At 32.5% G+C, this 15,640-nt stretch overlaps 1 protein-coding gene and 1 long non-coding RNA gene across 6 annotated transcripts in view; one reads left to right on the top strand and one right to left on the bottom strand.

Annotated features, from left to right (window-relative positions):
* LOC105336574 (uncharacterized) overlaps positions 1–15,640 on the top strand; it is a 231,635-nt gene that overhangs the window by 79,252 nt on the left and 136,743 nt on the right. The gene's annotated exons all lie outside the window — the stretch shown is intronic.
* On the bottom strand, positions 4,734–6,099 carry LOC136272901 (uncharacterized). Its single transcript, XR_010710961.1, has 3 exons — positions 5,843–6,099; positions 5,198–5,430; positions 4,734–4,844 (listed from the first exon to the last, which is right to left on the bottom strand). It is a non-coding gene; the product is annotated as an uncharacterized lncRNA (long non-coding RNA).

Below are 15,640 nucleotides of genomic sequence, written 5' to 3'. Positions count from 1 at the left end.
CCACGAGAAGAACAAAGCAATTCACATATCATCACTTCAAGCATTAAAACACACACTCTAGACTATCACTCGTATGCGAAGCCTCAATCAACATAAAGATTTCCTCGTCAACAGCACAATATTATATCTAAAATATAACTCTTTATTTTAGTTCTTATGCCTGTAGCTGTAGCTAAATGGTATATGACAATAACAGTGGCGACCGTGTCTTTAGAAAGGCTTAATTGTTGACTGTTACAAACTTCACTTTTCATGTAAGAAATGTAACGAAATAACTTTAAGACAATCAGTTTCATACGCATTTAAAACAAACATAAAACACAAACCTTTCCGTTGAGAAACCTCGAACGATACGTTGACAAATCTGAGAATGTCGTCTTGTCTTCGAAGCTTGGCGGGAAAATAAAGCGTGGGGCGTACAAATATGTGTCGAATGAAAATAGTTCCAAAACTATTGTCATTCTAAAAATCAGCGCTATACACAGTAAAAGTTTTTTTGCCAAAATTACTCATTTTATTTCAATTATTAACCATTTTTATAACTACGAATATTTTATCTTTCGGCCGATTTTTATGTAGGTTAACGTTACGGAATCAGCCGAATTTTGCCGAATTCCATTACCCGGGAAGCGCTCGGTGCCTCTATTAGTCTTGTTCAACCAGAATGCTCGGCTGTCTCCGTAAACCATGCTCGTCGGAAATTTACGGAGACAGCCGAGCGTCTGGTTGAACGAGACTTCCTCTGGATTAACTTTCGAATTTAATCGTATCATTTTAAATTCTGAATATTTTCAAGCTTTTCAGATACATATTCTTAAGGGAAATAAGACAAACGAATACATTTCGTCGAATTTATCGATTATTGATTATTTTAATTAGTACTATTTCTTTTTAGCGGTGTTGATTAAGTGATTGGGTCCAAACACTGTTTCACTTTCGGTTTGTCCGCGAGACTGCATAGGAGAGTTGATTAAAAATCAACTCCCAAAAATCGTTTATCTTTAATAAGAAACAGCGTGCAATATATTAAGGTGTATTTTCTTCAAACTGTAAACCATCTTTGAATGTGTGATCATGTAGAAATTTCGATAATATGTTTTCATTTCTTTTAGTTCATCAACAAACAATTTACACACTCAAAGAAATGATTATGAATGATCCTTTCAAAATGTTCAGAACACAGGGTATTCCGTACATAGGGATCTTTAATCTGTTTTGTGTAGATCCTTACTCGCGCTCTTAAATCTTTGCGTCACTGGGGATCTACAAACAACAAATAAAAGGTTCTATTATATGGTATATACGCCATGTTTTTAATTGTTGCGCATTGTATTGGTGGAATACAAAATATTTCTGTTCAATGAAATGGGGACGGGCTGAAATAATTAAATCACTCGTAGAACCATGAACAATGTTTTACAAAGCTATTGTTATGCATAGACTCAGTCAAAAGTAATTACGTTGTTTTCATTTCATTTCCTTACACTATTCATGTACCTGTCACTCATAAAGTATAAAATAAAACAAAGGCTTTCATGCTTTCCATTGCAACATATTTTGCAAATATTTCTTTAAATGTATGAATTCATTTGTGTAAGTTCAACGACAATATGCATTTGTAATTCACAACAAGGTCTCTTTTTTTAAAGTATGTGCTGTGTTTCTATCGGGGTGTACTCTTTTGATTTTGTTTTTTATGTGCATGATATTAAAATATTAAATAATTAGGTTAGCTCCTATTGTCCTAACTGTTGCATCAGCCAAATAAATTATATGGTGAACTAATTTCCATAACTGCTTTACATTTGTATTTGATTCTTTCTTAATGGTGTTTTGCATTTAATTTTGTGTTTATGTTTGCCCCGCTCTTCGCCTCTTCCTATCTGCCTTATGCTTCACCCACATTATATTTTGGTGGATAATGGATGTACAATGAGCTTAACCTTAGTTTTTTAGTCGGAGGTTAGATTCCATCCCTTAAATGAGTTTCATCATTATGCTATAAAGCGGGTCCTTTGGAAATTGTAACCATATAAACGATGTGAAGATGTTGCTTTTCCATCGTATTCTATAATTATTAATCTGATCATCAACTGTATTTAAAATTATTTTGTTTATGTTGGTTAATATAACCACAGGTTTAACCCAATTCATTGCTTAATTTGTAAAATGAAAGATTTGCTCCAATGACTACTTCACCTGGCTGTATTGTAACATATAGGCAGTAAAGGGCAAAAAATACATACATGTAAATTTGTAGATTTTTTTTTCTTTTCTTTTCTTATTGATATTTGTTTTTTCTACTGGGGTCTTGATGTCTAATAAACAGTTTAAATACACATAGAATGCACTTAAATATCAAAAGAACATTTACTTGAAGCATTTTTTAAAATAACTATTCTTCAATAACAAGCACTCTGAGGGTATTGCTTTTGCAAAACTTGTACCCTACTGTGTACCCTAGATTTAAAACAAATGCTGTTATAAGTGCTAAATAGGCATTATTTGGCTGCAAAATATACGATACTTTCAACATCTTTGCGTTATTGAAGTTGTGCATTGTACTAATTATGTTTGTTTATAAGATTATTAAATAAATGTTTAATAATGAAAGCTCAGGTATTGTAGATATAAGTTGTGAAAGTCATGACCCCAAGCTGGGGGTAGCAGTATAGAGTAAATTTATAAAAATCTTTTCAGAAACCAATCAGCCAGGAAAGCTGATACTTGTGTGGAAGCATCCTTTAGTAGGGTAAATTCAAGTTTGTTAAAATCATGATCCCTGGGGGTAAAATGGGGTCAAAACAGGGGGAGGGTTTACATAGAAAAATATAGAGAAATATTATTAAAACTAAAAAAAAATAGCTGTTACCTTAGTGAAAGCAATTTCAGATCGTTTAGATTAAAATTTGTTAAAATCAAAATCGTGAGGAGTAGGGTGAGGCCACATTGGAGATCAAATTGTACAAAGGAGAACATTTTAATTTTTCCCAAAAACTGATGTTATCATAGATGGTTTTACGTACATGCAAGCAGTTTGACGTATTGCTGATTCTTTAAAACTGTTTAGATTCAGGCCCCGGGACGATGATTATGCCCCACAAGGGGTTTGATGTAGGTTTATAACCCATATATAAACAATTGTTTAGGATCTTTTATAGAACTGCAATGCTCAATATGCGATATGACTATGAAATCATTTTGTTAGAAAAGAGATTTGATTATAAACATAAGAATATCCAGGGGAAAAATGGATTTTTGTTTATATATACATGTGCCACATTGTCCAGATATTTTCTCTAATGACTCCATTAAGCTAATTTCATGCCTATTGTTGCTGGGGTGAGCGTTGTGGACCATGGAACTCTTCAAATTAATTTTTTTATTGTTTGATGAATCTTAATAAACCACACACTTTTTCTAGTTTTTTATTACATAGCATCACAGCTAGTTTCAAATCAATTCAACAAACCATAACGAAAACAAAGTCTGGAAAACAGACTTTCATTTTACTCACTGACAATTGACCATTAAAGATGTGCTGGGGTTTTTTTTAAATTAAAATTTTGCAATGTTCAGCCCCTGGCGAGAGAGAGGATATACATAATTCGAGATTCCATCAACTCTCTCTCTCTATCTCCCCCTCTCAATTTATGTTTGCAAACATCAAAGCATAAAGCGGGAGTGCTAGTCAGATGAGCTTCGGATAAAGGCCAAGACCCCCCAAAAAAGCTTAAAATGCAAACATGACACTCCCAGACAAGTCCATTTACGGTCTTTGATAGTCAGATGACCGTTAAGGCATGTGAACATCTTGTTTTTAAATGTCGAAAAAGGATATTATCCCCTTTCTTTTAAAGGGGCATGGTCATGATTTTGGTCAAAAATGATTTTTTCGATTTTAATTTTCACAATTCTTTAGTAAGACATTTTTAGTAGGCAACCAAAGTTTAGATGTCATTCTTTTGAGTTATAAGCGTGTTACAGAGCTTACAATTCTTTGTTGTGTAAACAAAGCTTTTGTTTACAATTTGAATGTTGCAATGAACGTTTCAGTTTTAGACCTAAAATGAATGTGTTAAGCGTTAGGAACTGTTTATTTATGCTTGAAATGAATAAGGAGATAGATCAGCTTGAAAAAGATTTTTATTGGTATATTTATCTTATGTAAATAAAAACATGTGAATTGTGAGCCCTATTTCTTGCTTATAACTCTACGACTGACTCTCAACATTCATTTGATCAGAAAGAAATGCATTTCAAAAGCATTGTAAATAATAAAATCAGAAAAGAAGAATTTGACCGAAATCGTGACCATGCCCCTTTAATCGTTAGTGAAGGAGTTGGAGTGACTTTAAATCAAGTATATGTATCTGCTGTTTTAACGGAAATTTTTCAGATTGTCATCTTTTGGTAAAATGTTCACGGTGTCTTTTTTGTCCCCCGCCGCAACGCGGAGCGGGGACATAGAAATGCCGGGCGTCCGTCGGTTCGTGTTTCCATCCGTCACACGTTTTTGTAAGCGCTCTCTCATGCCTACAAATTTTGACGGATTTTCATTAAATTTATACCAAATGTTTATAACACGAATACTTTGGTCAAGTTCAAAAATCAGCATTGTTCGATACGTTTCATTGGAGTTATGGGACTTTGATCACAATAATGACTCCGTTTTATCCAAAAATTGACCTTGTAAGCGCTCTCATGCCTACAAATTTTGACGGATTTACATGAAATAACAGTGGGACGGACAACTTCGGAATGGACATTTTTCCGGCGTTGCGCACCCCTTTCCATACACACTATTGACCAAAGTTTAGTACCAAATGGTGGGGTTTTTTATTCTAAATAAATTTATGGAAAAAAAATTGAAACATTTTTAGATAGTTTTTTAGATATTTGAACTTAAAAGTTCCAACCCCATGGGATTTAAGTTTGGAAAAAATACCCCACAGAAAACCCCATGCAAACCCCATGGGGTTTTGCAATAAACCCCATGGGGCAGAAAACCCCATGAAAATAATGTGGGGTTTAAAAACCCACTTTTTTCTTAAATAACAGTTTAGGGTTTTTAATCCCATAAAATAGATGTCATGGGATTTATTATCCCACATATGCATGGGGTATTTTATCCCATTTGTTCATAATGTAAAATTACTAAAATATTTTACCAATCTATTAAAATACCAGTACTCACAGTGCAGACAGTATGGGGTGACGTTAACTAAACCAATCCAAGCAAATAAATCAGATTCTCAATGATAAGTTACTCGAGACTGATTTATTCATGTTTGCATTAGTTTAATGACTCTAGATTTTCTCTTGCTTTGAATTATAATCCACAGATGTTGGTAATGTCTTCCAAAAATGCTTTTTTTTCAAATGAAAAGTGTCAGCATCAGAGGTATGCTCTGTCATCCTTTAATTTGCCTAAAAATATGTCATGAAAACTATGTAAATTATGTTTAAAAGTTATAACTAATTCAAAATAAGTATTGCCCTGCTTATTATAAAACTCTTTAAAATCTGACAGGTTGTAAATATTTATCAATACTGAACTGTATTGTACAGTTGTATGTACCAATGTTATATGATCAACTAATAATGGCATAAATTTACGGTTTATGCAATCACAAAGATTACATATAATGTTATAAACTTCTGTTAAATATAATAGCATATTAAAACAGTTTAAATCTATGGTCTCACTATTTCGAGAAAATTCGGTCCAAGAATAAAAGTTGGGTTTTTTTTCATTACCTAGCTTTTCACTTAGAAGTTATTAAAGAATATATAGACGTATAAATTTAAAATGAAACTGATTTGCAGTCAATGGAATTACCTTTGAAAATGGACAGAAGAAACACAAACTTAGCAACACTAGCCCAAACCAAGCGATGGAGTTGAAAACCGGATGTTGAAATAGTTACAGACAAATCGGGAGATAGATATTTCGATTAGAGCAGTCGATCTTTCGTGAATTTTAAGTATAATGCCGTTTAATGAACTCGAAAATCCTATTAGTTATTTAACATCCTGAACACCGTATTATTATATAGATTATTCATCTAACTATAAACATGATGAATTCAGTGTCAATGGTGGTGGGGGGGGGGGGGGGGGAGGGGAGGGGCGTTATAACAATATTAAATGCAGTACCAATAAATAAAGTATGCAAAATGTTTTATATCATTATACTATTAGTAAAACCAATAATTATTAAATTCTTAATTTAACAGGAGATAATAAGGTGGTTATCAAGGTATATATGTACAATAATACTTTTCGACGGATAGTTTCAGCTTGTGTACATGTTTTCTTATTAGGGGGTGGGGGTACTTGATGAAAAGTCGCGTTGTTTTTTTTCTTTTCCGCAGAATGTTTTAGTGTAAGAGTATAAATTTTGTGATAATGTCCAGGATGATAAAAAATAGATACCATGGCTATAGTACATCAGAAGCACGTGACAAAATCAGTGCGTTTAAATATACTGTAGAAGCCTCTCACAATAATTATTTTGTTTTTAAATTAATTCATAGCATGTATACCGGTAAGTACCTCTTATCTATTTCTTTCACACTCTACCCATTGTATAGGACTTATCTCAAGCGAGCAAAAGCTGAAATTTTATTTAAAATCGAATTTCCCATTGCAATTAATTTGGCAAGTATATATAATGGATAACCTTTATACAAAATAAACCAGTGCTTGAAATACATAGTCATGGAGAACAAATCATGCAGTCTTTGGAATGATTTTAAAGCTTAATCATGAGAATACTTGGAGTGATTTCCACACCGGCAATAATAACAGAGTCTAAGGCCGACAAAAAGGCATCACAATCTAAGTCAAAGGATGAGGCCCATTGCACATTTGTATCGTTTAATATATTCCCACGATTTCATAATAAACTGAACAAGACCAAGCCCTGTGTTTACACGTACTTTGTATTCACTGTCCAAATTTCAACACATGTGTATACATATCATCGGAACGCTACATGTATAGTAAATATATCAATGCATGCTTGATTTTATGTTGTCAGATTTGTATCGAGCCGAGAAGTAACTGTTACTGGAATGATATTATTTTAATTTTTGTGGCATTTTACAGAAAGAAAATTTGGAGAAAAATCATTGCCGGCCGTGAGATCCGAACCCACGACCCTTGGGTCTGTAGGCCAATGCGCTACCATATGCGCCACGGCGCTCGTTAATTTCTGGCGATGTAATTAAATATTTGAACGATATCAAAAAGGGCCATTAACTGATTACGGAAAAATAATAAATAAATGGTGTTTTTTTAAATTAAGATATTTTAAAATTTCATTACCTATTTTTTTACCCATCAGATATGATTTAGTATTCAATAATCGTTTCTCGTTTAATTACCCTGTGCGTCGGAAGGTGTTCATACCCGTGCGGCAAATTTTATCGATAACAGCGCGGGGGGGGGGGTCGAGATTAAACCTAATTTGACTAGAAATAATGATATATTCTACGACGTGTCCAATGATTTTTACATTTAATGTTATATTTATATCATTGTTACATATTTACTACTATCAGAACCAATGCAAAATCATTGTACTTGATCTTTGTTTCCATTTGACGACATTTAATTTAATTAGTTTATATTAATGTATGATCATTTACTTATTAGTCTCTGTTGCACATCCAGAACGTCTAATTCTTGCCAAAAAAACTTTGAAATATACAGCTGATTGTTATATTTATCCTTCCAGTATTGATATTAGAATGCAGAAATAATTCATTACTGATAATTGTATTAACTTGTTTAAGATGTATAAAGATATTTTTACTACAGTAACTTTCAGTACAATGCACAATGTTTGATATGCTTATTCATTGTTACGGTAATATTCTCCGGTAATTGGTAATGGCTGCATCTTGTTATAAATCATAAAAGCTAGAGAACGTATTTTCTTTACTTTTATCTAATTAATGCCCTGTTAATTGTGATCACACGCCAGAAACACTTCACCGCTCAATTGAACACAGATCGCTGTTATCATCGCCGCTGCAATAAACTGGTCAACAGTGATACATCTTTGCAGAAAAAATCCGACGAAGGTCATTAAATAGATGATTAACATAACATATCGTTTAACCATTCAATTATTGCTCTTATTAAAGTCCCTAGAAAATAAGGGCGACCAAAAGGAGTTCAACTAAATAAATACCCAGGGATTCATTTCAAGCGCATACATGTACCCAGTACACTTTTATTTTAAAATTTAAATCTACGTCCCAACCCATTGCCTTGAATCCCAACCCCCCGATCCGGTATCCTGATCAGAGCCGTTTAAGCCGATTATAAAATGCGTGTGTGTGTGTGTGTGTGTGGGGGGGGGGTGATAGCGTGTAGTCTACCTTTAACTTCATTTTCCTCTCTTTACATCTTTTTTTTCCCAATTTTTAATATTCTCCCCCAAAAGAGTGTGTGTGGGAGGGGGGGGGGTCTCTATGATAACTCAATTATAATAAAAATCTTTGCTGCAGAAATAGACCCCCCCCCCCGAAGTTGACATCCAGATTAATTGCAGCCCCTTGTCCATTACTTTGTTCCTGCATACACGTGCACAGCTCGATCGGACACCTGCTCTCACGTGTCGTGTGTATGTACTATGTATTATACAAGAATAATTACATATTGGGGGAAAATGCTAATAAGCCCCGAGAACAAAATTGTATATACAGTGTACAGATATTTATTTTCACAACATTTAAATAGCGATTTTAAAAGCCCATGGATTGATTGTATTCAAAGAATTTTGAACATGTGCGGGCTACAATATGTCTGGCAGAACCATAATTTTGTCAATATAGAATGGTTATCTGCTACTGTAAACCAAAGATTAAAAGACCAATTTATGCAAATATGGTCAAATGATATAAATTGTTCTTCCAGAGGTCAAGTGTATAAAATTTTAAAACCATATTTTGGCTTTGAGAAGTATCTTGATATTTTACCTGTAAAACTAAGAAAAAAATTCATTAAATTTCGTACATCAAACCATCGTTTTCCTGTAGAGACAGGCAGATGGTATAACATTCCTTTGAATGAGAGGTTATGTCTTTTGTGTAATAAAGGTCTTATTGGAGATGAATTTCATTATATTTTAGAATGTTCGGCACTAGAAGAAATAAGGAAAAAATACATAAACACAAAATATTGGAAAAGACCAAATTTTTTTAAGTTTTCTGAACTCATGACTAATTACAATTGTAAATCGCTAAGAAAATTATGTGTATTTATTTCAAAAATTTTTGATGCTGTCTGCTCCTCTTAGTTGTTTTCCTATTATGATCCTTTATACTAAAATCTAATATAAGTAGTGATTCTATAGTCTGTTCTTTTTTATTTATATTTTTTCCCTGTATGAAAATGTACCTGTTTGTCTGTACCTCTGACGATTTGTATTTGTATGTATTATATATATGTTCCTCTTGTACCAAATTATTTGGTCTGAGTGAATAAACTGAACTTGAACTTGAACTTGTACCTTTGCTCCGTTGAACAATAGGGTGGTTAATTGGTATACACAGAACGTACCCGTTACAAAGAAACGTAAGAATTCTTAGTTAATTGCAAGGTCTGTAAAGGAACAATAGGTACTAATGAGGTATACACAGTGTGTCTCCTTGGTTCATCTCAGGCCAGCCTACTCTCACCTACGTTACAAAAACACCCAGAGCTACATTCTAATTAAATTATTCATTCAATATTAGAAGACAAATGTAAAATTATTAAAACACACATGCTGCATTTTCCTTAATTTGGGAAGGGTTTATGGATTTTTTTTTTAACTCTCATATTCTTATTTAGCCGTAACGTACAAACACCAAATTTTGCAGATTAATTTCACCTAGGTCCACTTTTCAATGATAGAAAATCTTACATTATTAGACTATTTTTTCTCTTTTTTTTTTTTATCTAAAAATGAACAATCCAATACATTTGTATAAAAATAAAGTGATCACAACAACTTTTAAGTACGTTTACTTCAAATCCAAATAGTGCCGAGAGAGAGAGAGAGAGAGTAGTTGTTGAACATGAGTTAGTAATTGATTGACAGTTTTATATAATCTCTATTATACAGTCAAATTTGAGTAAGTCTATTAAGAAGAAAGAAGAAAAAGCCAAGTTTCCCATCTCTTATAGAAATCATCTAATCTGCATTTTTTTGTAGCAATATATTTTAGAGTCGATATATGTCTTTCAATATCTATTATTAATTCATGAATTGATAGTATTTCCTTAAGACATCTTTTCCAGATATGGGATTTCATAATCAAGAAGATAGAATAAATGTCTGTAGAAATAGGCTCAGGGTGTAGCCCGAATATAAAAGTTATTTTAATCTTATATGCCAAAATATCTGCACACAGTAGGAATAAATAGGGGGAGATTGGGTCGCCTTGGTGACATCCTCTGCTATGTTTGAAAAATTTTGAAAGGTTTCCAGCTTGTGTGACTGATGATTCTATATTACATTGACAAGTAGATATCTAAGATTGAATGGATGCTCCAAAGTTGAAAAAATCTTAATATTTGTGAATAAATTTCCATGAAACAGTATCAAATGCTTTTTTTTTTTTAAATCAATTATGAATAATACACCACTAATGTCTCCCCCCCCAATATGCTGCATCAGATCATATATCAGCTTAGTATTTTCACCAATATATCTTCCTGGAATGAAACCTGTTTGATCGGGACTACTAATTATATCAAGCATATTTTTAATTCTCTGAGCATTACACTCATAACTTATTTTATAAGCAATGTTTAGAAGTGTTATCGGTCTCCAGTTGTTTAAATACCATCTTTTGGGATACAGATAATTATTCCTTGTTTCTGTTTGACTGAGAGTTCCCGAACTTTGCATGTACCCATATAAAAAATATGGCAAATGTTGTAAATCCATCACTGCCTGGACTCTTATTATTTGCCATATTTTTTACAACTGTTGAAGCTTCTTTAAAGGAAATTTCACCTATTAAGGAGTCTCTGTTTATTATTATCAAGTGTTTTATTTCAATGTATGTTTAAATTTTATTTCGAATATAGATAATGTTTTCATTTTTATTTTATGAATTCTTATAAAAACATTTTAATTTCATTCATTCAGAATTTCCCTTTGGTTTGTAATTTCTTACAAATTCTCAAGTTTCATGTGTCGTGTGTATATAGTGCTTTGCTCTGTTGATTGTATAGCATTAGGAGAACAATAGGGTGGTCAATAGGTATACACAGAATGTGCCCATTACAAAGACACGTAGGATTTCTAAGTTAATTGCAAGGTCTGTGAAAGAACAATAGGTGCTAATGAGGTATACACAGTGTGTCTCCTTGGTTCATCTCAGGCCAGCCCAGCACTCTCATCTTCTAAGGTACAAAAACACACAGGGCTACATTCTAGTAATTAAATTATTCATTCAAACACAATATTAGAAGACAAATGTAAAATTGTTAAAACATACACGCTGCATTTTCCTTAATTTGGGAAGGGTTTATGGATTTTTTTTAAACTTTCATACTCTAGCTTATTTAGACATAATATATGTACAAACACCAAATTTTGCAGATTAATTTAGATAATTCAGATAGAAAATCTTACAGTATTAGAATATTAGACTATTTAATCTCTAATTGAATGTACAATGTATCTATACATGTACATATTCTGGGTACATACATGGTTGTCAAGTTTCATTTATATCAGTATCATCCTGGCCTCTGAAATCAATTTAATTCAATTTTATACATCCTGAAAAAATTATCATGATATGCAAACAAATTACATTGTTTCTTCAATGAAGTGTTTCTAAACCCACTGTGCATTTCTTGAATCTCCTAGAACAATGTCCAGTCCAGTCTTTGATACATACTATTATACAATGCATTATTTTGTAGTAATGGGGTTATTTCTTAAAATTATTGATATTTTCATAATCTCATTATTAATCAAGCTCTGTAACTTGATACATTAATATGTTATCCTAATGGGAATGCATAACATTAAACTAAACAAGTTTAAATTTCAAAAGTCTATAAACTCGGTCAGCTATAACTTACTACATGTAATTTGCATGTATCTCTGGTATTCATTGAGTGCTCAGATGATAAGTCTTATTTGGGTCACCCTGAATTGTAGATCATAATTAACACATAATCTTTGCAATAAAACAAACACTGCTATATGCTACTATGCCAGATAATCAGTAACCTAATGGCAAATTTGGATTGTACATGTAGATGTACATGTAATACATGTATCAAAATACAATTATATATTCAACCGAATAGCGCATACTTGTCACTCAGATTTATAAAATTGATATTATGGAATCATACCAGCAGGATTTTTTGATAATGAAATTCAAATTATGACTGCATTGTTTTATCCATTAAATAAACATACATGTAAATGTCAAGGAGGAGAAAAATACATTCAATGACTTAGTGGCTAATTTTCTTATCAATCTTTTTGTTTAAGTGAAGATCAATTTAAGGTTCTAATATTTTTTTAAACATGAAGATTGAGATAACAATTATTTGCTCTAATTAATATTTATATTGACAATCAGGGAAAATGAGCTGCCAATGCACTAGCGGTATTAGAAGTTCTTGATCAGTTATCAGTTGTATTCGATACCTTATTACACCTCATAATATATATTCAAGAATAAGGGTTGTCTGCCGCAATCTACATGTAACTACCGCTGTATATATGTAGAACTAGTTTAACTTTTTAAATACATGTATAATTTTATCACATACATGCATACTGAGATACAATCTATGTTAATTTTCTAAATACAACTGAGACAGTTTTTTTTGTCGATTAAAGAAATATGTCAATTAGATATATACATGTAGTGGATATATAGTGTATTTCTTACATGTGGGTCGGGGCGGGGTCGTTAGAAATTGTTAAAATTGTTCTGCATGCAAAGGTAAACATAATCCTGACTCTTGAGATTTTCAAATCATTATTCACTAACTAGAGGAGCCCAATCTCAATTTGTTTTCTAAAAATTTTACCTTTCTTACTGGCCAGCATGCACAAGCCCCAAGTAACTGCTGGAAGCAACTGTACTTGGGATATTGTCTACCCAGCTGCATGCAAAAAATTATCAATTATTGGGAGGACCCATACATCCTCTTTTTCAAGCACAAATCAAAAAGTGAAAATTTTGGCAACATTGTTACAGTATCATTTTCTTAATCTATTCGATAAAATAAACAACCAATATTAAAGTGTCATTATATGAACAGTGGACATGTGCTCCACTCCCAAACAAATGATTGCAATAATTATTCTGACTATACTCCTAAAATAACCATTCAAATGTCTGGTTTCCCCCCTCCTTTTTCATAAATTAGACAGGTCTTTCAGACAAAACTATAAATATATCCACTGCCATCTTTGACATTAAGTCTAAGAGTTTATTTCTCACAAAAACACTTTATAATCAGAACGCTTATGTTGTGCAATTTTAAGTAGAAATTTTCAAATTTAATCTTATTTCATTGAAAAATAAAAAAGTAAATTCTGTTTTAGTAACATCCCCATTCCCGGCTGAACCAATCACCTTGTACCGGGTAATAACAGTTTCTGTAAATTGCTTTTAAGATTAATTATGACCACTTTTAATTCAAAAGCCATTTTTATTACAATGAGTTACATCAAGAATTCTGTACATTTAAACGATGTAAACACATTGACTATTCCCCTTCGAATAAAATGTTTCATGTTATATTTTACCCCTTGTCTAAAGTCAACACAACAGTCATAGCTGCAAGATGAATTAAAAGTTTACCGGTACTTTGGATCATAATGAACTTAATATAAGTCATTAGGGACCTACATATCGCATACCAATTTCAATAGGAAACATCTCTCTAACTAATGCTAATCACTAAAAACTATTTTATGACTTTTTGCAACACAACATAAGCCTGAAAGTAGAGCAATTATCGATTTCACCAAATAATTGACAGGTACAAATAATCTGAAACAGTCCCTTGCTACCTTTCACTTACACTAACTTTCTATAAAAAAGAGTTTTGTATTATAATAAGAAAGAATATGCAGTTCTAAAAAAAAAGTAAACCCCATAATGCCACTTCCATTGAGGTTTAAGAAAAAATATAACCATTTAAGTGATCCCACTATCTCCACTTCACTTAATCATCTTTCTATAAGTATAAACATACACAGATTCATGGGGTTTAGATTTCCTTCAGTAAAACATTTTTACTAAATAATCATTAAGAAGTCAATTGCTCTTCAGTCCCCTCTAATAATTAGAAACCTTAATTATTCAATACTACAAGTATCTTCATGATATTATCATGATAAAAGCATAACATCACATTAAGAAATACCCTTACATGTATACCCTCCCCTATCTTTTGATTTTCATGAAGTGCAGCTAGATGTTAAAAACCTTTCACATATAGGATCATAAAACCTATGGCAATTTCCTCGAGTCAATTCTCACACACATTTGAAAACAATTGTCATAGAAACTAAAAATTGACCTTTAGATTTGTAGCATTTTACATGTATATATTTATATATAGCCACAGACAAAGAGACATTCCATCCTGCATATGATATTTCTTGATTCCATGAAAAAGTGAGCTTAATTAAACACTCATTTTTAGTGAATATCTTACATATACTTATAGCTATGTGGGGTTTCTACTCTCTTGTCTACCATGCTAAAGCAATAAGACCTACATGTATAGCTACCAGTGTGATGCATGCTTTTAAGTAAAATAAGATTAATATACAGCTGGATAGCTGCATGGTGATACATGTAATAGAATTTCATGGAAAAATGTTCAAATTTTACCTATGTTTTTCTACATGTATATCAAATAAATATTCCAAATATATATTAAATTTTTTGTTCATTTTGAAAATAATTTTCAAAGTAGATGTTATTTTTACAGTCAAAGATACATTTACATATTTTACATGTTAACTGAAGAATGAAGTGATTTTCCACATGTACTAGATGTATCTAATATTATTCAAATATGACTTTTGGACAGAAGAAGCAACAGAGCAAACATGGTTTTTTTCACATTTTGTTTTCTATGATAACTTTGTTTGTCTACATGTCAACTTAATTTCAAAAATATTTTTTACTGAAACAGAAACAAACACTTGTGCTAGGGTCATAGACCCCTTCACGGTAACTGTGATGACTGCTCTTTTGCAGGGCAAAATGACTTTATTTGGTGAAACATGATGTACCATTAAACCAGGCCCCCTGAATCTCTAGGCAGGTGCTCTACCAACTGAGCTATCTGGCGCTGGTATTCGAACAGGTCTGACCATCACATTCCTCCCCCTTTAAATGATCTTCGCCCTTGAAGATCAACCCAGACTTTTCCCCTGGCAGGAGTTAACCTGTCAGTTCCAGGGGTTGGTCATGGAACCAATTGTAACAGGATGGGAGAAATAATGATGGCCGTGATTCGAACACGGGCCCCCGATTCTCTAGTCAGGTGCTCTACCAACTGAGCTATCTCGCCCTGGTATACGAACTGGTCTGCATGACCATCACAAGTACTTAAACTTCACCATAATTGATCA

This window comes from Magallana gigas, chromosome 2, assembly GCF_963853765.1.
Source record: "Magallana gigas chromosome 2, xbMagGiga1.1, whole genome shotgun sequence".
Lineage (NCBI taxonomy): Eukaryota > Metazoa > Mollusca > Bivalvia > Ostreida > Ostreidae > Magallana > Magallana gigas.
This window is presented reverse-complemented; position numbering and strand designations above follow the sequence as displayed.